The sequence below is a fragment of the Balaenoptera borealis genome, assembly GCF_965194805.1.
Source record: "Balaenoptera borealis genome assembly, chromosome: X".
NCBI lineage: Eukaryota > Metazoa > Chordata > Mammalia > Artiodactyla > Balaenopteridae > Balaenoptera > Balaenoptera borealis.
Window position 1 is genome coordinate 4,905,852 of NC_138881.1, and position 23,760 is coordinate 4,929,611.

A 23,760-nucleotide genomic window follows, 5' to 3' on the forward strand; every position below is an offset into this window, starting at 1 on the left:
TTTATCAGATATTCAGAGAACTACAGGGAGGAAAACAGTCTGTCGATAGGACAAAGGGGGCTGTTGACATTTTTGTCCACAAGTTCATGAGCTTTCTCTCCTGTCTGGGTAGATTTATTATTTTGTAGAAATTGAGTCATCTCAGCATGGATTTGAAAGATACATATTAAACTTTTTCTTAGGCATTAGTTGGCCCAAATGTAACCTGGGGATATTTGATAGACAAGTCCATGGTGCTGGAGATGAGTGGAAGGCGGAGAGTTTCGCAGGAACATGCCCAGTGTGGGTAGACAATCTCAGCTTTCCAGTTTAGCTTGACTGTGGGCTGAAATTTCACAGGAATCTTCCTGGCTTAGGATGAGGAAGAGCCACGTTGTAGAGGAATCCTGCCCCTCCCCCCCCCAACTTCCACATCCCCTCTTGTCTTAAAGGGTCACATTTCAGTGAAGTCTGTGGTCATTTCCATCTACCGCTTCTTGCTCAGTTTTTTGGATACTGAAAGATAGGGTCACTCTTGGAGTTTTACAACATTCAAGGTGGTTTCTGAAGTTTTACTGGATGGAGCAGGTCCAAAGGATTCAAAATTGTCCTGAAGCAGCAATTCTGCAATTATCCTTATAGAAAAAGACGAGCATCCGTCAGCATCGGAAGGTGGTCCTTTGAAAGGAGTTCCACTTTCCAAATAGTTTGGGACAGGAATGCATATCAAACCCTGCAACGCTCACAGAGAGTAGTCAGATGCGGAGGTTCTCGAAGACTCAGAGATGCCGAAGGATATGAATTTCATCAACTTTCTTACAAGCAGCATTTCTGAAACCCCTAGGATGACAGAAACCCTGTGTCTCAGGAGAAGGAATCAAAACTCTTCGCATGAAACGCGACATTGGAGAGGCCGTGCAATCGCTCCGGTGCTTCTGGAGCTTCAATGGGTAGTAAACCATGGGGATCTTGCTAAAAGTCAGATTGTGACTCAGGAGGTCTGGGGAGGCGCCGTCGGGTCTACGTTTCTGACAAGCTCCCAGGCGGGGGGATACTGCTGGGACACAGACATTGGGTAGCAACGGGACAGAGTCCACCTGCTGAAGCTGCCCCTTCATCTTCTGAAGCTCCATTCCCCTCCCTCAGGGCTACCTGAGTTACTGGTGTTGGAATCCCCACCCGGCCAGTGGTTTTCACTCAATCCCAGCTGTACCTTGGCATCATCTGGGAAGCTTTCAAAGAAGCCTCATGCCAGAACTGTGAAATCAGAAGCTCTACGCTGCTGTCTGGACATTCTTTTAAAAGTGAGATAAAATTCACATAGCATAAAATTAACCATGTTCGAACGTACTATCCAGTAGCTTCCGGTACATTCACAAGGTAGTGCAACCATCACCACTAAGACGTTTCTGAACATTTTCATCACCCCAAAGAAACACTGTAACGATTAAGCAGTCCCTCTCCATTCCCCCTGCCCTCAGCCGCCAGCATCTGCTTTCTGTCTCTAAGGACTTGCCTCTTCTGGACATTTCATATAAGGAGAATGATACACAATATGGTCTTTTGTGTCTGGCTTCTTTCACTTAGCCTAATATTCTCACGGTTTGTCCACGCTGTAGCCTGTGTCACCCCTTTACAGTGAGTACTGTTCCACTGGGCACAAAGACCACATTTTCCTTCTCTCTTAAACTGTTGATAGACATCGGGCTGTTTTCACCTTTGTTGACTGTGAGTTGCTCTGTTTGTGTACATCTGTTTGAGCACCTGTTTTCAGTTCTTCTGGATACGTGACTAGGGGAGGAACTGCAGTGTCGTGTGCTAATTCCATTTTTAATTGAGGAAACGCCAAACTCTTTTTGACAGTGGCTGGACCACTTCGTGTGCCCACCGGACACTGATATTTTTTTAAAAGTTCCCCATGGAGTCCGAACACCAGCCAGTGTTGACAAGCTCTGCCCTATAAGCAAAGATGTCCTTGTTAACCCTCTGAACACATATTTGTTTAATTCAGTGGGGCCCCTGGACCAGTGGCAAGAGCATCAGCTTGGAACTTGATAGAAGCGCACATTCTGGGTTCCCACCGCAGACCTACTGAATCAGGAGCTCTGGACGCAGGCAGAGCCAGCCCCCTCTTAATGCAAGTCTCCAAGGCAATTCTATGGTTTCATAACTGATGCCCTACATACAATTTCATAACCTGCAATATTTTCACCTAACTCTACATCTTGTCCATTTTCCCGCATAATGGATCATTATTTGAAAATATAACTTCCAACTTTTATCTATGATATCCTAACACAAAACAAGCCTATGATTCACTTAACCATTCCTTCTGGGGGGCCTTTTGGCCTTTCCCAGTTTTTCCCCAATATAAATAGCGCTCAGTGAATATTCTTGACCATAACTCTTTGCCGACCTCTCTGTATATTTCCTTTGGTTCCATTTAGAATTATAGTGAGCAGATTGTAGAGTTTGCACATTTTCCTCCTTACGCTGTGCTGAGTACTTCTTCGGGTATGAGCTCTTCCTGTGGATGAGCTCTTACATGAAACGCGACATTGGAGAGGCCGTGCGATGGCTCCCGTGCTTCTGGAGCTTCAACGGGTAGTAAACCATGGGGATCTTGCTAAAAGTCAGACTGTGACTCAGGAGGTCTGGGGAGGCGCCGGCGGGTCTACATTTCTGACAAGGGGAGGAAATCCTACACATCACGAATGAGGAAGAAGAAATGAATTACTGGTTATGTTGAGCATATAGGAAATAGTGGGTTGATTTTCCTACCAAACCAGGGGGGAAATACATACAGAGTCACGTTTATTCTCTAAGACTTTTCCAGTCTCTGTTTCTTCAGTATGTACGATGCTTGAGACCAGGCATTTAAATTCTCCGCTATTTCTCTATCCACAGTGGAAGCGGGGAAACACACTCCTTCCCAGGAGCCGCTCAGAATCAGCAGAGGAGAGGTGCTCCGTGTGGGGAAAGCACTTTGTAACCGCACAGCACAGCGCAACGTGTGAGGTGTTTTTATAACTACGTTCACTGCTTTGAAAAGCTCCCTCCCAGAGGTGCCCCAATGGAAATATCCTCATTTGCTCTGAGCTGACACTTTCACAAGCCTGACCTACGTGGTTTTATTTGCTCTGAATTCGTAAGCGGCGGCTCTTTACATGTGCCTATTTTGGTGGCTGTTTGAGCACACTCCTTAAATAGCTGGCTGTCAGTTCACCTCAGTTAGATTTTGTAAATAGCACATTTCTGGCTTTATTTCCCATTTCTCAAAAAAAAAAAAAAAGGGCCACGGATAAGGACATGCATCATTTTTCTATGACCGTATTTGGTTTGGAGTCCCCCCAAAAGTGTGTATGTTGCCTGTATTCTCATTTGTATACAATTTTACTCTCTCATTGGTTTATATGATCGACAAGCACAAGTAAGAAAAAGGATGGGGAAACAACAGCCAAGTAATAAGCCCTACAAACCTGGGGAGCCTCATATCGGAATATGTGAACTCTATAGAGTTGAGTCAATGTGGAAAGCTCTTCTTTTCTTGATGGTGTGACATAAAATGTAGAAATATCTTAAGTGTAAATACCCTTCCCAGTCTGTGAAATCAAGCTCCTGGCACAATGAACATTAAAAAATATCCCAGGTATGAGAAGTAAGTCACAGTTCTGCTGCAAACTTCTCTGATAACAAAAATATGAATAATTTCTTCCCCTCTCTCTTTTTGCCCCCTGACCTAGAGCATTACGAGGAAAAGCTGATGTTCTTCGTTAACCCTTCGTGTTTTTGATGTCCGCTCCTGTCTATGCCCTTGACACAGTGTTTCCACTGTACTCATCTTGATGGAGGTTTCCTTTGGGGGAAGAGGGAGCAGAGAAACACACCAAGAAAACAGAAAGCACAAAGATACAGTGACGTGCTGGGTAACATACTTGATGCTGCGGTTTCCTTTCTACACCTTCAGAGCAGGTTCCCTACTTAATGGAAACTCTCAGACCAAAGCGAAAGTAGGTAACAGTGTCCATTTTCACCAGCGGCTGTAAAAAGCCTCGGCTTTCCTTCTAAACGAGGAACATTTCTAGACCCGGAGAGGGGCAGTAAGCAATAAGGATGGGCTATAGCTCCGGAAGATACCCATTCCCCATGCCACGAACAACACTTCTCCCAGTAAAGAGGCGTTTTGAAAAGACTATTCTGAAGCACGGAAGAGAAGCTTTCAGGGTGTTGTAATGAGCCAAAACGAAAAGGCAGGGCGCTGTGAGAAACAGAGCCGCTGGTCGGAGCAGGGCGATCATCTGTCTTTCCGCTCCCTTTTCTCCCTGAAATTCTGGCTCTCCCCAGAGTGTCGAAGCTGGGACTTGCTAAGTGGGCAGCCTTGAATGGTAAGGCTGAAAACGCCCTTCATCGGCCACAGGACGCCTGCCTCGCGACTAGGATGTAGGTGAACCAGGAGAAAGAGGGATGCACATCTACCTGGGACCTTGGTCCAGGACTCAAGGCTCAGCCCGTTGCCTTGCTTTCGGTAGGCGAGCCCTGTCCGTGCCTCTCCGGGGGACTCAGGGCTCGCCCGGAGGGACATGACGTGTGAGTCAGCCCCTCGGAAGCGTCTGCTCGCCCAGGTGTCAGGAGCCGGGAGCAGAGAATCATTTGCATCCGTCCTGCTGGAGGCGGCCCTCCCAGAGCGAGCAGCCCTCGGCTCGGGAGGCTTCCGAGGTGGCGGGGGACCCCCGCTTGGTTTTAAACTCAGAGGGTTGGGGGGAGAGGACTGAAAAAAAAAGATGAAGCCAATTTCCAGCAAAGCTGACAAAGGCAGGGTTAAATGGAAACGGTGGTGTTCGTTTCCAAGCGGGGAGAGCGTGCCGGCTGCAGCCGTGATCTCACGTTAGTTCCTGGGTGCCGGCTGCAGCCTGAGAAAGCCGCCTCTGTTGCGCAGACGCCGGGGGTCGTCCGCGCCGATGGAGCGTGTAGGAGCGCCAGGCACAAGATGGATTAGGTCTTGGAATGCCACGCTGGAAAACGCACCGGAACCAGGGCGCGGCACGCCGGCTCCGGCAGGAGGCAGACACACCAGGCGCCCGCAGGGCGTGCTTGGGGCCGCCGCTCGTGACCCGCCGCTTTCAGGCACAGCGCCGGGAAGGGACAGAGCAGGGCCAGGGGAGCGCGGGCGCCCACCAGCAGGCTCATTTCGGACGCCCGCCGCGGTTCGCAGCCCCCTCTGCCAGCCCACCTGCCATGCTCTGCAGCGGCCTTTCTGCGGGGCTCGGGCACTGATTCTTCACCCTCCTTGTGGACGCTGGGAACGCCAGCCACTCCGAGCACGCTACACGGGCGACCTGTGCTCTTCGCGGGCGGAAAAGCAGAGCTTCACTGTGCTCGGAGAGCAAGGGCACAGGCGCACTCGGGCGAAGGCAAAGGGCTCTCGGGGACGTTCCCGCCCCGCCCTAGGGGTCGGCCTGGCAAAGACTCAAGGGGCCCCAGGGCAGGGAGTGCACTGCGGAGAACGGGGTGCAGGAGATGCCAGGGGCTGGGAAGGGCTACTGGGGTCCTACACACGGTGATGGCGGGGAGTGGGGGGCGCAGGTCTGCATCACATCTCGCAGCCCCCGGCGTCTGCCGGGCAGGTGGCCTCCAGCACCCTCCACCGCGGCTCACTCGCGTCCCCATTCTCACACTGCCCACCAGCACATCGGCTCAGATCCCAAGCATTTCAGCGGCCCCTGGACCAGTCTGGGCGCCACGTGTATGACATTCGCTTCCCCACCCAAGGCAAGGAAGGCGTCATCGCAGTGCTGCCCTGACATTAAGGGAAAGAAAACTCGCCACCCTAATATTCTGCGGTATGCTCTCGTATTTGTGGGACTCACTTGATTAATGGTGACAGATGAATCCAACCAAGTGTCTCATCTTAGAAGGATGGGCTAGATGGCTAAATGTGTGGGTACACACACACACACACACACACACACACAGAGCACCAAGAACAACAGCAACAACGAAAATCCAACCAGGAGAGAGGGAACACTTAAAACATTATCCATTGGGAGGAAATATCCATTCATCAAGCTTCAAACACACAAATCCCACTAGCAGGGAAGGAAGCATTATCACAGGACCTACTGGGGAAAGAGCACTCATTCATCAAACTTTCACGGGCCCGGCGTGGCAACAGGTCCAGATGATACCCATTTGGCTTTGAGACACGCATCTCTACCCGAGAGGCTGATCGCAGGGCCCTGTTTTCTGATCATTCTGATGTGACTTGGTGCCGTGTGGTGGCTTCCTGGGGTGACCCCGAATGCAACATTCCCCACACGCTCTTGTTTCCAATTTGGACAGAGGAAGGTATTGACACGTGAGCAAAGAAGGGAAGGTTCCTGCCGTTCCGAGCCTTCTCGAGGTTAAAAGTTAGGTGACTGAGCTGCCTGCCCGATTCCTGATGAGGCCTTTGCATTTGTTGCAGGAATAGAAACTACATGTCTTAAACTCCCCAGATGTGAGATATGAGTCTCCAGGGTGTGAGTTTCATAATCCTCTCTATCTCCTTTGCCTCCATTATAGAGTCCTAGGGGAGTTAATTCCTCTAGGGAACTGGTTCTCAAGTGGGGGGTATTTAGTAAGTCTGGGGGGATTTATGGTTTCACCATGGCTGGAGGTTGGGGGATTGCTACTGGCACCTAGTGCAGAGGCCAGGGCTGCTGCTAAACATCTTACAGCGTGCAAAGGACAGCACGTCCGCAACAAAGAATCACCTGGCCCCAAACGTTACCATGTCAAATTCTATTCTAGGGTGGTTACAGATGGATACCAGGACAGGTTGAGTGCTACCTGAAATAAAAGTACCTGGACCTGACAAACCACTAAGCAGCATGTGGGATCTTAGTTCCCCGACTAGGGATCAAACCTGTGCCCCCTGCAGTGGAAGCACAGAGTCCTAACCACTGGACGGCCAGGGAAGTCCCAGGAAAGTCCTTTCTGCAAGTGGCTTATTTGTTCTTATGTGCCGTACAAGCTTTGTGGAGCCCATAAAACCACACCCGGTCTGCACCACCTAAGACAAAACTTGGGCTCTACAGAGTGTTACAAATGTGCACGTAAGTCCTGGGAACACAGGTGTATTAGATGTTGCCAGGTCCATGCCAGGCAGGGAATTTCCGGTGCCCGACCCCTTCCCCCTTTTCCTCTGTGCAACCCTGCCTGGAATACTACAACTCCATCCTTGGGCACCAGGCACACTTTTAAACACATGGTAGATTTCTGAGCATATGTGGTAATGGTCTCTGCCCTAGGACTGGCCTTTCCCTGGTGTCCCATCTTCTAAAACACAAGAGCCGGTCTAGGAGCCCATGAACAGCAGCCTGGTCATCTTTCAAAGTGTCACTGGAAAGAACCATAATTAATAAATGTTCTCGGTATTATTGTAACTGAGCAGGATCCTATGGGGCCTTCCTGAGACAGACTTCCACCCCCCATGTCGTACACCTCTTGTCTACAGAAAAACTCTCGTCAAACAATAAAATTAATCAGAGAAGCGAGAAAATGCAGAAGCAAAGGAAAACAGTCAAAGAGGACAAAATAATAATACCTTAGTCATTAAACAAAGTCAAAGACCCTTAGTTCCTCCTCAAGGGCTGTAGGTCATATTCTGAGCCACGTCCTGTGAGCTGTTTTGTAGATACTGAAACCCCCGCCAGGTGGGAGAAGTTAGCTACATGATGACCAGACCGTAGCCATGACATAGGCTGCCACAACTCTGAGAACTGGTGTCAAGGAAATGGGAACAAACTGATCCTGGAGCTGAAGACTAACTGTACGTAGAACAATCGAGATGACGCTGGTCAGACCACTGCAGGACCAATTTCAAGATGACGGTCAGAGCTGACCGTACCGCTTCTGCATGGGGCCCCCTGCCTCCCCCTGAAACTCCCCTTTAAAAGCTCTTGCCCACTGATCAGCAGGGGGGAGTTGGCTTTTGGACATGAGTCTGCCTTCTCCCCACGTTGCCGGTCTCCAGAATAAAGCCAACTTTCCTTTCCCGCCAACACTTGTCTCTCGAGTACGGGCTTTGGAGCAGCAGCAAGCAGCCAGACCTGAGTTTAGTAATATTTTATGGAATGAGGTTATCCAGCATTTTCAAAATATGAGATTCGGTTGGTTCACCAGGAAATGTGAGTTTACCTTATCAGAATTAGATGATTTCTCATGATGTCTCCCCTGCTATAAAGCATATGTGCATCTCTTCCCAAAAGAGCCGACCCCGGCCCCAGAGAGATCACCAGCCCATCCCCACACTCAGCAGGTCGGGAGAAGAGGAATTCAGTGAGTTCTGGATTCCCCAGGCCCGGGAATTAGTGCAGGCTTCCGAACCACCAGGCAGTCATTTGGCAATGGAGGTGGGTGGTGATATTTTCCATTAGTGAACACTTAAGCCATGAATGGGTTTCTTATTTATGGAACACTAGAGATAACTGCAGTTTTCCATTTAGGATTCAGGAGTGGATTGTGTCTATTTTTAGGCAATTTAGGTGCCCTCAGGCAGAGGTTTTGCAAATGCATTCACATAATCACCTTCGAGCAACTAGATCCTGTGTACTTAGGGCCCTTCCGATCATGGCTTTCTATATACTTCTTATCTTCAGGCGAGGGGTGCATATGTCATTTGTGTATTAGGCTGCTTCTCCCCAAGGTTGCAAGTATTGGATTATACAAACAGACATCGGTCCCCAAAGGCAGGGCTGACATCCTGGAATTAGATTCTGTTCCTGGGCCACTTCAGGAAAACCATGTACTAGACCTGAGAGGATGGAGATTCTAAGGAAAGGGGACCACTTCCACACCATCAGTACCATTAGCAGTCTGATCCCAAAGGGGAAGGAATCACCTGTTCTCTTTAGTTGTCCTACAAATTCTGCCTGTTCCATCTTTAGTTGGAGTCTGACTTCAGGAAGTTATTTCCTCATCAACAATAATACAGACTTGCCTCCTGGTGGGCTGTCAAAGTCCTACTTGATGCATTTTCTGTCCCCACGCTGTCCCAGTTACCCTGACTTCTGGGAACAACGTTTATGTCAGGTCAGTGCTTCATGTCTGCAAAGCGCAGAGTGAAAATGAGCTGAGCGTGCCAGCTGGGTGCACATGCCTCTCGTGTCTGACAATACCAGGAGTATCAGAGAACATCTTTGCGAGCCCACACCATGTAGAGATGCAAGGATGGGTGAGATGCACAGACACAGAGTCAGGGAAAGAATTAAAGGCAAGACTCAGAGGCACAACTGTAACCCAGGGCAATGGTTTCGCCGAGTCTTCCGCAGACACTCACCAGGGCCCCAGGTCTCTTAAATGTCACTGTTGGTGGCAATCATGTAAAATATAATGCACGACATTATATTTTACATGATTGCCACCAACTACGACATTTAAGCCCCCTCTCAGAGACGCATGCCACGGCGACGACCGTTCTTTCCTCCACCAATTTGCACGTTTTATCAGAGAGTAATTCATTACTTCTAGTTTGATCTGAGTCAACTGGTGATAACTCAGAAGGGTTTTTCCTCTTACAGTCACTATTACCTAATTTTAGAGGCAGTCTTTTCCCCACAGGTACCTGCTTAAATTAGTAAATCAAACAATGCTGCGTTACCTGTGGTTTTATTTTGCTTCTAAGATTCCTCCATTCTGCAAATGCTTTACATATGGGTAAGAAAATGCATTAGCTAATTTCCTTCCTACCCAGAGATGCGTTTCCAAGGGATTTTCCATTTCGATATTTGAACCTTCCTCTTCAAATCATATTTTCTTTTCTAATGTTTTTCATTTTCATATAAATCGACATGTCTTGCACCTTCACTGCATTATCGCCCAGGATGGTGTTCCCGTCTTACACATAGCTCGTAGGTTGGATACGTCTTCCCATGGAACTGTAATCATTAGGTAACTTGACTGTCAAAAAAATTTCACTTTCATTCCTTAATGTTGCCAACCTGAGTTTTAAGTTAGCTTTCCCTCAATTTATTAACTTGGAACAAGAAATGATCAATATGTCAAACATTTGCATCTCCATATGGTTCCATCACTCCTTCCTCTTCCCGCCCCTACCAGCAAAGAAAAAATCCCAGCAACTTTGTAAGGAAGATGTTTTCTAGGTGGCGACAAAACGGCAGCAGCGTCTATGATAAACAGATGTGGGTCTACGGCCAGGCGTCCGTATGGCTCTGCTTTCTTACCCACCGTACACGTCTCTCTTCCAAGTTAATGGGACTCTTTCTCTTCTACTCCCATCACACGGAACCGGACATGCCTGGTTCACTTTCCTCTGGGGATGTCCAGGTTCTTTCTCTAGAAATCTCATCCCTCCTTTAACGTCTCAACTAGATCCAACCACCTCCATGAATACGCAGTGCCCTGCCCCCTCCTCTTCTAAAACTCTGTAACATTTATGGCACAGGCAACTAGTTGAGTCAACTCAAGGCCGTTTCACATTTCAATGCATTCTTCAATAACTCTTTATTAATCATCTACTATGTGCCCAACAAAACGCTTGGCCCCTGGGACATGACGGTAGAAGAGACATGCTCAGGGCCTCGGTCTTGGAGTTTAAGAAACTTGATGCAGAAACAGACATTCAGCAGAGAAACAGACAAGGCACTTACTATTAATAGCATGATTCCCACGTCAAGCATAGTACATCTGTACAAGACACACTATAAGAAGCTGCATGGCTTCCCTGAGTGAAATTCCCAGCAGATGCTCGAAAGAAAGAAAAGAGAAAGAAAGAAGGGAAGAACTAAATGAAAGAAACAAAGGGAAAGAAAAGAATAAGACACGGCCCGGGTGAACACTTCCTGTTACTGTGTACAGACTCTGATTCCTTTTGTCTGAAACAGCACCCACCTTCCTGGGGAGTCCTGCTGTCAGAAGACTTAGCTCTGATTGTAAATATTTCAAACACTCTTTGCCACTTCGAGTGCCTGCACCTGTAGCCTCCCGAGCAGGGCAGGAGTGTGCACTCTTCTGGACACCAGGTTAAAGCATCCAATCCACTAAACGTTGGGCATCCCTCACCTGCCCACCTGTGCGCCTTTACTGCTGCTTTTCTCTGGAGGCTGCATTCAATCACATCCATCTTATTGCTTGGACTTGTTCCTTAGCATCTTAGAAAACATCCTACCACCACCTCCTACATCTTGTTAAGTCAACAGAAACCTGTTATATTCCTTTTAAAACCCATGTTTTTCTCAACTTCCTCCTCTGTCCTGTGATGGGGGGCACTTCCAACAGACTATTTCCATCCCATCCCATCTCTCTCTCTCTCATGGATTCACACTGCAAGATGACCACAATGGTCCATCACCATGTCACTGGTCAATTTTTGTTCAGTTTACCTGGTTTATGTGACTTCCTCTCAGGAGACAGAGCTCAGAAATGATTTGGTGGCTGCTCGAGTATCCACGCATGAATCCACCAACATGTCGTCAGAATCTTGAATAGCCTAAAACGAAATGCAACGTGAATTATGACAAGAGAACGTGCAACTCCTTGCTCTGGCCTCAAACGAACATGCGGCCTTTCGACCTTGGGCTGGTGTCTAGATATAAACTGAAGCATCTCCGTGTCTCATACTGGTAGCTGTGAGCGTCAGCACAGATCACCTAGCAAAATGCATCGCAGGGCAAACTCTTTATTTAGGTAGAGAGCTGGGGAAGAAACAAAGTATGTCTCATGGTTGGAGAGAATGTCCCCATTTCATGATCTGTTATTGTCATATTCGGTTTTGCTTTTTGTGCTGTGGAATATTATTATTTTCTAACATGCTGTGGAATTAGCGCTGAATCCAATCCAAATGATGCAGTTGAAGGGGAGCAGAACATGCCACCCCAAGATGTGAGTGTAGGGGTTCAGGACGTGTCACCCCAAGATGTGAGTGTAGGGGTTCAGGACGTGTCACCCCAAGATGTGAGTGTAGGGGTTCAGGTGTGGTGCCCTCAAATGTATCTGTAGGGGGTCAGGATGTGTCACCCCAAGATGTGAGTATAGGGGTTCAGGATTTGCTGCCCGCAAATGTACCAGCAGGGGTTCAGGACGTGCCATCCCAAAATACGCCACTTTGGTATATTGATGATTTTGAGCTGTAGGCACTTGGAAAACAGCAAATGCAGGGAGAGGCTTTCTCTAAACCCCCCTTTATCTCCTAAAGACAGATCCTCCCAAAGGAACCCAGATGTCATCAGTCCCCTCATGGGAGTGTCATCAACCTGGCAGCCTTGACTCCCATCACGGGACAGGAGTCTAGAGACATAGTCACGTACGTCTGCAGCGTAGAGAGGACAGATGCAGACACTGAGGTGTGGTCCACACCACACCCAGACACACTTCGTCACAAACAGTCCCCCCTCCCATCCATCCTTCTAAGGCCCCATCATCTCTCCTAAAACCATTTACTCTCCCCAAAGAGGCTCATGTCCCACCTTGCCTTCCCCAAAAGCTGCCTGGGGGAGCTGCCCATTTGCCCCTGGGTATCCCCCATGTGGACATGAGCTAGGCAGGAAACGAACTTCTGTGTGTTTCTCATTAAGTTGTCTTTTATTACAGGGGTCTCAGAAGAGAACTCAGAAGGGTGGAGGGAAAATTATTTTTCCTCTGCTACACAATCCTTCATGTAACTGTAGGTAATTATTTTTCCCTGAAACTCTTTTACACAATTTTCTCATGTTTATAGCATGATAACCTGAGAGCAAGACTTGGAACATTATTTCTTACTTGCCGAGAACGGAACAGTATGGTCATTAATGACGTTCTTCTCACGACTAATTTTCTTTGATACTTGAACGTATTATATACTTATTGGTCAACTGTTTGCTTTCATTTTAATCATTGGACTCAAGCAGATTTTCTGTAGTTATTGCCAAAAGCTTGGGAAAAGTTACATTTATAAATCTTGAAGCAGACTAATGTTTTCTACGCTTTGGCCAGTATGATTTTTTTCCTAAAACTTGTGCTTATGAGAGAAAAACAAAAAACAAAAAAACTAGTTTATGTGTAGCCTCAAATTTTTACTTATCCTACTTCATAGGAAAAGAATTAAACCTTCATTCCACAAATACTCAGTGAGCACCAACTCCGTGTTCTAAGCGCTGGGGAGAGGGCAGGACAGATAAAGTTGCTCTTATGAAGCCTAATCACTATAGGAGGAGCAAACAACGAACAAACAAATAGATACATGAACAACATAATTTATATTGCGTACTGTTTAGTGTGAGAGGGAGTGTACAACGTAGAAATGGAACGAGTCACACGGGTGAGGAGACTGAGAATGGTGCAAAGCTGGCAGATAGAGAAACACTCTGGACAAGTGGTCAGGGCAGGTTTCCCTGGAGAGAGGACACCTAAACTCTCGTCATGAGGAGCGGCACCAGGTGGAAGCAGAGCCTGGGGAAGGCGGTCTTGTCTGTCAACAGAAAAGAAGCAAGGATGGTAAGGTCGGAGGCTACTGAGCAAGGGAGGTAGAAAGGCAGCCGGCTCAAGAGGTGGGCAGGGTAGGGGGGGCCACTGGGAGCCCTGGGGTCTTGGGAACGAGCTTGCATCGTGTACGGGGTGGAAAGAGAGGCGACTGGAGGGTTTGCCCACATCACTCAGTCTGCAGTGCGAGCACACTGTGGCAGGGAAAGCCCAGCTAGAAGCGAGACACAGATGAGCCGAGCACGGCTGAGCAATCACGGATGTCGTTTTATACCCACGTCGTCCTACCCGTGCTTCTCGTCCGCATCCCGGCTGAGCAATCACGGATGTCGTTTTATACCCACGTCGTCCTACCCGTGCTTCTCGTCCGCATCCCGGCTGAGCAATCACGGATGTCGTTTTATACCCACGTCGTCCTACCCGTGCTTCTCGCCCGCATTGCTGCTGTGTACCCACGTCGTCCTATGCGTTCTTCTCGTCCGCATCGCTGCCGTATACCCACGTCATCCTACCCGTGCTTCTCGTCCGCATCGCTGCTGTATATCCACGTCATCCTACCCGTTCTTCTCGTCCGCATCGCTGCTGTATACACACGTCATCCTACCCGTTCTTCTCGTCCGCATCCCTGCTGTATATCTACGTCATCCTACCCGTTCTTCTCGTCCGCATCCCTGCTGTGTACCCACGTCATCCTACCCGTTCTTCTCGCCCGCATCGCTGCTGTATACCCACGTCATCCTACCCGTTCTTCTCGTCCGCATCCCTGCTGTATACCCACGTCATCCTACCCGTTCTTCTCGTCCGCATCCCTGCTGTATATCCACGTCATCCTACGCGTTCTTCTCGTCCGCATCCCTGCTGTATACCCACGTCATCCTACCCGTTCTTCTCGTCCGCATCCCTGCTGTATACACACGTCATCCTACCCGTTCTTCTCGTCCGCATCCCTGCTGTATACCCACGCCATCCTACCCGTTCTTCTCGTCCGCATCCCTGCTGTATATCCACGTCATCCTACGCGTTCTTCTCGTCCGCATCCCTGCTGTATACCCACGTCATCCTACCCGTTCTTCTCGTCCGCATCCCTGCTGTATACCCACGTCATCCTACCCGTTCTTCTCGTCCGCATCGCTGCTGTATACCCACGTCATCCTACCCGTTCTTCTCGTCCGCATCCCTGCTGTATATCCACGTCATCCTACCCGTTCTTCTCGTCCGCATCCCTGCTGTATACCCACGTCATCCTACCCGTTCTTCTCGTCCGCATCCCTGCTGTATACCCACGTCATCCTACGCGTTCTTCTCGTCCGCATCCCTGCTGTATACCCACGTCATCCTACCCGTTCTTCTCGTCCGCATCCCTGCTGTATACCCACGTCATCCTACCCGTTCTTCTCGTCCGCATCGCTGCTGTATACCCACGTCATCCTACCCGTTCTTCTCGTCCGCATCCCTGCTGTATATCCACGTCATCCTACCCGTTCTTCTCGTCCGCATCCCTGCTGTATACCCACGTCATCCTACGCGTTCTTCTCGTCCGCATCCCTGCTGTATACCCACGTCATCCTACCCGTTCTTCTCGTCCGCATCCCTGCTGTATACCCACGTCATCCTACCCGTTCTTCTCGTCCGCATCGCTGCTGTATACCCACGTCATCCTACCCGTTCTTCTCGTCCGCATCCCTGCTGTATACCCACGTCATCCTACCCGTTCTTCTCGTCCGCATCCCTGCTGTATATCTACGTCATCCTACCTGTTCTTCTCGTCCGCATCCCTGCTGTATACCCACGTCATCCTACCCGTTCTTCTCGTCCGCATCCCTGCTGTGTACCCACGTCATCCTATGCGTTCATTCTCGCCCGCATCCCTGCTGTATACCCACGTCATCCTACCCGTTCTTCTCGTCCGCATCCCTGCTGTGTACCCACGTCATCCTATGCGTTCATTCTCGCCCGCATCCCTGCTGTATACCCACGTCATCCTACCCGTTCTTCTCGTCCGCATCCCTGCTGTATATCCACGTCATCCTACCCGTTCTTCTCGTCCGCATCCCTGCTGTATATCCACGTCATCCTACCCGTTCTTCTCGTCCGCATCCCTGCTGTATACCCACGTCATCCTACCCGTTCTTCTCGTCCGCATCCCTGCTGTATACCCACGTCATCCTATGCGTTCTTCTCGCCCGCATCCCTGCTGTGTACCCACGTCATCCTATGCGTTCATTCTCGCCCGCATCCCTGCTGTATACCCACGTCATCCTACCCGTTCTTCTCGTCCGCATCCCTGCTGTGTACCCACGTCATCCTATGCGTTCATTCTCGCCCGCATCCCTGCTGTATACCCACGTCATCCTACCCGTTCTTCTCGTCCGCATCCCTGCTGTATATCCACGTCATCCTACCCGTTCTTCTCGTCCGCATCCCTGCTGTGTATCCACGTCATCCTACCCGTTCTTCTCGTCCGCATCCCTGCTGTATACCCACGTCATCCTACCCGTTCTTCTCGTCCGCATCCCTGCTGTATATCCACGTCATCCTACCCGTTCTTCTCGTCCGCATCCCTGCTGTATATCCACGTCATCCTACCCGTTCTTCTTGTCCGCATCCCTGCTGTATACCCACGTCATCCTACCCGTTCTTCTCGTCCGCATCCCTGCTGTATACCCACGTCATCCTATGCGTTCTTCTCGCCCGCATCCCTGCTGTGTACCCACGTCATCCTATGCGTTCATTCTCGCCCGCATCCCTGCTGTATACCCACGTCATCCTACCCGTTCTTCTCGTCCGCATCCCTGCTGTGTACCCACGTCATCCTACGCGTTCATTCTCGCCCGCATCCCTGCTGTATACCCACGTCATCCTACCCGTTCTTCTCGTCCGCATCCCTGCTGTATATCCACGTCATCCTACCCGTTCTTCTCGTCCGCATCCCTGCTGTGTATCCACGTCATCCTACCCGTTCTTCTCGTCCGCATCCCTGCTGTATACACACGTCATCCTACCCGTTCTTCTCGTCCGCATCCCTGCTGTATATCTACGTCATCCTACCCGTTCTTCTCGTCCACATCACTGCTGTATACCCACGTCATCCTACCCGTTCTTCTCGTCCGCATCCCTGCTGTATATCTACGTCATCCTACCCGTTCTTCTCGTCCGCATCCCTGCTGTATATCTACGTCATCCTACCCGTTCTTCTCGTCCACATCGCTGCTGTGGAGGACTACCCCCTAGAGAAAAGGCCACTGGCTGCCTAGATGCCCACTTGGACTGTGGCCAGGCTGGACAGTAGAGATTGTTATGAGTAACAGCAGACAAATTAATACAGAGTGATGGAGTTGGGAAGCCTTAAACCCCAGAAACACCAGTACTGGTTAGAAAGAAAGTGAAACTGGCCCGACCTTAAAAATACTGTTGGATGCCATGTGACCCCAGTGTGCATATACCTTCTCTCCTTCCCCTGACCTGCTTCTATCTACTGCACTCCCTGCTACCATCCCTACCCTCCACTGCCTCACCAGCAACTTGGGGGCTTGACCAGCATCGAATGAAAAACGTATGAAGTATGAGGTTATCAGTCACAGCAGGGAAGAACCTAGCTGCTAGAGGACATGTTTCTTCCTCTATAGAAGCTGGCTTAAAGAGCACATTTATATTCATATAGGATTGACATCATTTTATTTCTCCCTGTTCTTCAGCTGGAGTCCTTTGTTAAGAACGGTGAAGGATCTGAGATGTTAGCGTGGTTCCATTCCAACAAGCCAGCCTACCAGAGCTTCACAGATGATGGCAGAAGACAAGAGGCTCCTGGGTCAGAGGCAAAAGACTGTCTGTTCTCACAGTGACAGCAGGAAGCAGAGCAGCAGTGTTTGTGCTGGTCCCCACAGGAAACATGAAGAGGGCTGGGTGATGCCTGCACACACAGTGGATTGTGTGATGGGAGAGGGACCCTGTGCTTAGGGAACGTGACAATAGGCCAAAGGGGACGTGATAATAGGCCAGAACACTGATAATAGGCCATACACCTGTCTGATTGTAACAATAGAGGAAGACATTGTCTTCATTAAATGGGGAGTGTAATAAGCAATAAATAAAGCAAGGCTGCCATTTGCTTTAGAGGAAGACCCTGTCTACCTTCCAAAGCTGTTAGCTATACAAACATCTGAGCAGGACCCTGTGGGGCTCCTGGGCACAAAAGCCTTTTCCTGTCCCCCATTTCTTATTTGCAGGATAAAGGTTTCAGCCTCCTAGATCTCCCTGAGTTCCAAAGGGCAGATTCAAACAGTTACTAATCAGGGAAGGGAGGGGATGCAGAAAGAAGAGAGGAGCAGTCAAGACGCAATAGCGCAGCCTTGGGGCAGGGTGCTGGTTCCTCCTCAAGGAATATACATAACAATATCTTTGAGTTCTTTTGCAGGAACTAAAGCTCCCACCCAGGTGGAAGATGGCAACTTTAGGCTGAGAACAAGATTCCTGGAACACTGCCCTGTTACCTCACCAACCAATCAGAAGAAGGTCACGTGCCCTGCAGCCCTCACCCCAAATTTTGCAGATAAAAACTTTTCCCCCCAAACCATCAGGGAGTTGGGGGTTTTGAGCACGAGCTACCCGTTCTCCTTGCTTGGCCCTGCAATAAACCTTTCTCTGCTCCAAACTGCAACATTTTGGTTTGCTTGGCCTCACTGTGCGTGTGGCACACAAACTTGTGTTTGGTAACACATCCTTGAAAAGAGAGCCCAGAATAAAGGCCGTCACTACCTCTGCTTGCAATTGATGCAGAAATGCAAGAGATCCCAGATGAATTGTCTCCCCACACCTTTTTAATGTGACTTCTAGAATAAGAAAATTATTTAAAGGTATAATAGAGCCTAGAATACGTCAAAAATTGAGACATAATGACTCTTCAGTCCCCATGAAAAATGGGGTGAGAAACTCCCCATGGGTCAGTCTCCTTCCTCAACATGAGAGCTTTACTATTCCCAACAGCAGGTTTCACTGCTGCTTTAGAGCTTTCCAGTACAGTCCTAAAAGAAAATTGATGTTCAGACAACTTAGCGGCTTTCAACGGTGAGTCATCTTGACCATCTGAATTGTGAAGTTAATTGCTACTATAACCTCTATGAAAAGAAGTGAAGCTCAGTGATTCAACATCATTAGCAATCCCAAGTCAATGTCTTATTCATTGCGTGAGTGCCAGCTTTGTAGACCATAAGAAGCCCTGAATGGAAGGCTATTATTGCCTATCAACTGTGACACTTTTTATATCATTAGAGATGCCTAAGGGATGGAAATTGATGATAGTTTGCTTTAATTAGGTTCACAGAGCGTGTGTGTGTGTGTGCGCATGCACGTATGTGTGTTGATGAGCAGTAATTTTCAGCGAGTCCCTTTGTTATGACTGATATTTTGGACTAAAGTTATTACTTAAGAGCGATCAAGTTATGGATGGAGAAGAACGAATAAAAAGAAAGATCCAAAGTTTCCTGGACAATATGGTAAAACACCCTAAAGTGCTTCCTCCACCAAATTGTTTTTAAGTTTTCTAACCAGTTAGTTTCCACCGATCTATTAGCTCAACTCTCCTACTTTGGGCATACAGAATTGAGTAAAGAATTCACTTTAAGACATGTTATATTTTGTAGTTTACATCTGGCAGAATCACTGGCGCATCCAAGTCTTTCTAGATTCTGTACTGATATGTGTATGTTTGTAATCAAAGACCAAATAAGACAGAGAGAGAGAGAGAGAGAGAGAAATTAAAGAGGACAGGAAGCCATATCACTCAATCATTCCAAAGTTATTCACCTCACCTGAGCTTTCTGGAACAAAGCAGAGATCTTATAAATGGGTGAGATGTGTCTAGTGCAAAGGACGTATTCCTCCAGATTGTTGCAAATGTTCACCGTGTAGCTCTATCGGGTACATAGCAGATTGTATAATCTCTGGTGCCTTTGAGAGAAACAATTTGAACTCTGTTGGTTTAGGGAAATAATTTTCAACCTAAATGAGGAGTTAACTATGGAGGAGGAAAAAAATTAAATTGTTGAAATGTTAAAAGAATTATGCTAAAAATAAAGGAAAAAGAACTTGATAAATTAAGAGACTGCAGTTAGAGTCACCCTAAAGGTTATCTGAGTGACCACCTTCTTAATGGTGGTCATCATACACACTAAATTGCACATATTGGTGATGAGACCGAATTATAAAAGGAATTCACTAGACTGTATGCAATTGAAAATTTGATTAAAACTCATCTGTCTTTGGCTCCAGAGTGAGAACTCAAAGTGTCAGTTCTTCAAGCGGCTGTTAGCTGCTCTACACAGCCCCCAACGATCTCTGCCCCTGCTTTTCACACCCTCATATACATCTTCCCTGCACTCTTTCACAGTGGGCTTGTTTGACCCATAGGACACTATTGTTTATATGGCGATGGTGCCTGCTTCCCGAGGTCATAAAGTGCATTGTGGTTTCTGTCTTGCTCTCTGTCTTGGTTCACTCCTGCTGAAGAAAGCCAGCAGCTGCCACGTAAGGACACTCAGGCAGCCCCATGGGGAAGGCAGCATGTCGAGTATATGAAACCTTCTCCTAGCAGACAGTGAGGAACTGTGACCTCCAGCCAACAGCCATGCAAATCACTGTATTCCCAGCTGACATCATCGGATACCCTGACGCAGAAATACCCAGCTCAGCCACTCCAAGGCTACCGAGCCACAGAGACTGTGAGAAAATGAACACGTGTTACTGTAAGCCACTCCACTGTGTGTTGCTTTGTTACACCACGGTAGATAACTAAGTGATAACATCACCAACACCATCCTCTACGTTAGGAACAAGATAAAAATATGGGGACTGAAACCAAGCAGGACCCTTTGGGGCCTTCTTGGGGACAGACAACCCCTTGTGTCTCCCAACCCTTGTTTGTAGAAAAGCTTTAGCCTATGAGGGCTTCTCTGAGTTCCAAAGAGCAAATTTAATCAGAGAAGTGAGAAAATGAAGAAGCAAAGGAAAACAGTCAAGCTAGAGAAAATAATAATAGTTTAGCCACTAAACAAAGTGAAGGACCTTTAGTTCTGGCTCAGGGTTACAGATCATATTCTGAGCTACGTCCTTTGAGCTGTTTTGCAGATACTGAAACCCCCACCAGGTGGGAGAAGTTAACTGCATGCTGCCCACCAGGACACAGACCCCAGACCAGCTGGAACCAGAAGGTCGATGATGCCGACTCCCGATGACCTCACCACCAACCAATCAGAAGAGTGTCCACCAGCTGATCACACGGCCCGCAACCCCCCTTCCTCACCCTGCCTTTAAAAACCTTTCCCTGAAGGCCATCAGGAGAGTTTGGGCCTTTTAAACACCAGCTACCTGACTCCTTGGTTGGTGCCTGCAAGAAACACTGCACTTGCCTTCACCACGACCTGGTGTCAGGAGATTGGCTTTACTGCACGCAGGCGAGCAGACACAAGTTTGGTTCAGTAACAAGACTATGGCTTAGATGAGAAGTATTCAGTACTTCACACATTAGTTGACGTTGGTGTTCAATGAAACTGGTGTCAGTGACATTGATGGTGAGACTACTGTACTCGTCCTGTGTGCACAACTCATCAGTTGGTGTAACCCCACTCTTGCAGATATTATAGCCAATGTATTACAATGCAGAATCTTTCAAAATGGGAGTATCAGTGGATATTTTATTTTTTCATATTCTCACATGTCCACATTCACACTTGAGAAAAAGATAAAGTAATCAAATTTTGTCTGAACTAGACAAGCTGATTCTAAGATTCACAGGAGGGGGGAAAAAACATGCCAAAAAGCCAGTAAGATTCAGGAAAAGAAAGTTAATTAAGGGGGAAAATGATGCCTCATAGATATGAAATCATATTTTAAAGCAATAGTTATTAAACAGTTTGTTTCTGGCTCATGGGATATGACAAGAATATTTATTGCATGATTATTCATAGCAATACAAGTTTGGAAGTAATTTAAATGTCCACCAATAGAATAATGGTGAAGAAAATTACGGTATACCCATTCAATAAAATGCCATGCAAGCATTTAAAAAATAAAGCATGTCAGTATGATTATGGAGCAATCTCCAAGTGATCAGTTTATGTGGCTAAAATAAGATGTAAAACAGATGAACCAGAGACGTGCTATGTGGTTAACTGTAAAACTTTACTCTTGTTCCTATAAAAACAGATTTTCAGTTCACAATGATGATTCTTTACTATGACATTTCATTCTTATTTACCTAAAGGACTTAGAGAAAGTGTAGACTCATGAGGTGATAGTTTTAGTGGTTTGAATAGACCTATGTCTTTTAGAAAAAATTCATAACACACTTGGCTAAACTTGCAAAATAAATAAGGTATTTTAAGATCAATGACCTCTTGATATTCAAGACACCGCTGAAGATTTTTTAAGGTCTTTATTTCTTTATGTTCAAACACATTACTAAACCAAAAGATGAATAGTATATTTCGCTATCAAACAAGCCTTGGAATAAACAGGGTAAGACTCTGCGTATTTCATTTCTAAAAATGTCTTGGGAAGAGAGAAATAGAAATTGGACATATGTTGATTTTTCAAAAAAAGATTTTTATTCCATCAAAGCTTTTTAAGAATTGGGCTTTAAAACTATGATCCACAAATTATTTATAGTCCGTTCATTAATATGATTTTAGGAATAATTATTTCTTAATTAGTTTCTCAAGAAAGATGAAATGGATACGTATTTGAAGAGTGCTATACAGAAGACTAGGGTTTGTTTTTTGTTTTGTTTTTGTTTTTGGTAAAGTCTCTGAAATTCTAACAGAGGAGAGCTACTTAATTAAAAAGTTGCTTCACTGAAAAACTGGAATTCAGTAGGAAGTAGTATATTCTATACATATTGCAGATGCAAAAACACGTCTGGCATCTGAAACAGCCAGATAGTTGATTAAACTCTCTTCTTTCTGATTCTAGTCTAAGTCAAAACTTCGAAACAATCCTCCCCACTCTGCCTCTCAAAGGGTTAAATGACAAACTTCCATTTATTAGATTTCCTGATGCTAGCAAATCATGGTAAATCTGTGTTCCCTACTATCTTTATCTAACGGGAGAAAAGTCTTAACCCTCATTAGAGGAAAAATAAAAGAAAATAGTCACCATAACTAACAGTCCCTAACATTAGCTCTTTCAGGTAACATCTAGTTAATATATGTAAAAATTGGCTCTGAGCCATAATTAGAAACACAAAGTATTTGTTTGTCGGCCTCTCCCCTGCAAACTTTAAAAAGTTTCCTTCTTTTCCCCTCTGAAATGTTTCCGCTCTCAGTGGGAGTGCTGTTTCCTACCACTTAAACTTGATTTTCCACCGTTAGGTGAAGGATGCTCAGACAGCATCACATTAATTTCGGTGGCACTAAGTTCCATCTAATTCAGCAAGCAGGCCTCTGTTAATGAGGCCTCACATGACAGTGATCGCAAGCCCGCCTCCAAGTGTGGCTGATCGATGCTCATCCCTCAAGCGGCTCTGGTGGTCAATTACGCGGGCCTCTGCGCAAGGACCAGGGTCCATTTCTCATTAACAACCCAGACCTGCCTAAAGTCACAAGGCGCGCTTGCCTCAGCATCTCTCCCTCTGTGCCCTGTCCGTCTTTGCCAGGGACCCCCGTGGGGGGTGGCAGGGGAAGCAAGCTTCCTGCAGCCACTTCCACATGGCCCCTGCCTTCCGGCTGGGAGCTGACGGATGGGGAGGTCGAACTGCAGAGAAAGCCAGCACGGACCTGCTGTTTGACCCCAGGACACAAGCCTTGTCTGATGAGGCCCCAGGGGAATGAGAACAAGGAGCTGAATTTAACATAACCCCGCCCTGCACTTGCTGAGAAAGGAAAGAACATGAAATGCCCACACAGTGTCCTTTCCTTCCGGGCCACCGTTCTCCGCAAAGAGCCCTACACACACACACTGCCTTTGGGCCCAGATACCACCTAGGCCAAGGGGTTAAAAAGTCAGCCCTCTGTTACACGGTCGAAACTGGTGTCTCCCAGAAGACTGTCGCGATGTCCCAGCCCACACTTCTCTATGGGAACCAATGCAAAGAAAGGTGGTCATAAACCAAAGGAGATACGTTGTTGCCCCCATAGATACAGAACTAATTACTGCTGGTCGGGACGAGGAGGAGTCTTAGGAAGGATGGGGTCGGGGGGTGGGGGGGGGGAAGAAGGAAAAAAAGGACATGCTGACGGGTGGGAAGTGTCATTGTTTATTTAAATTGTTTATTGATTTTGCCAAAAAAGAAAAGAGATGCGGCAGCCCGTCCAGTGCCTCGTGCATTATGACAGG

General features: G+C 47.5%; 1 protein-coding gene across 11 annotated transcripts in view; it reads right to left on the minus strand.

Moving 5' to 3' along the window:
• NLGN4X (neuroligin 4 X-linked) overlaps positions 1 to 23,760 on the minus strand; it is an 886,820-nt gene that overhangs the window by 737,784 nt on the left and 125,276 nt on the right. For all 11 annotated transcript variants that reach the window (XM_082375567.1, XM_082375570.1, XM_082375557.1 and 8 more), the window contains exon 2: positions 11,361 to 11,467. The gene's annotated coding sequence lies outside the window, so the exon portion shown is untranslated. The remainder of the gene's footprint in view (positions 1 to 11,360; positions 11,468 to 23,760) is intronic.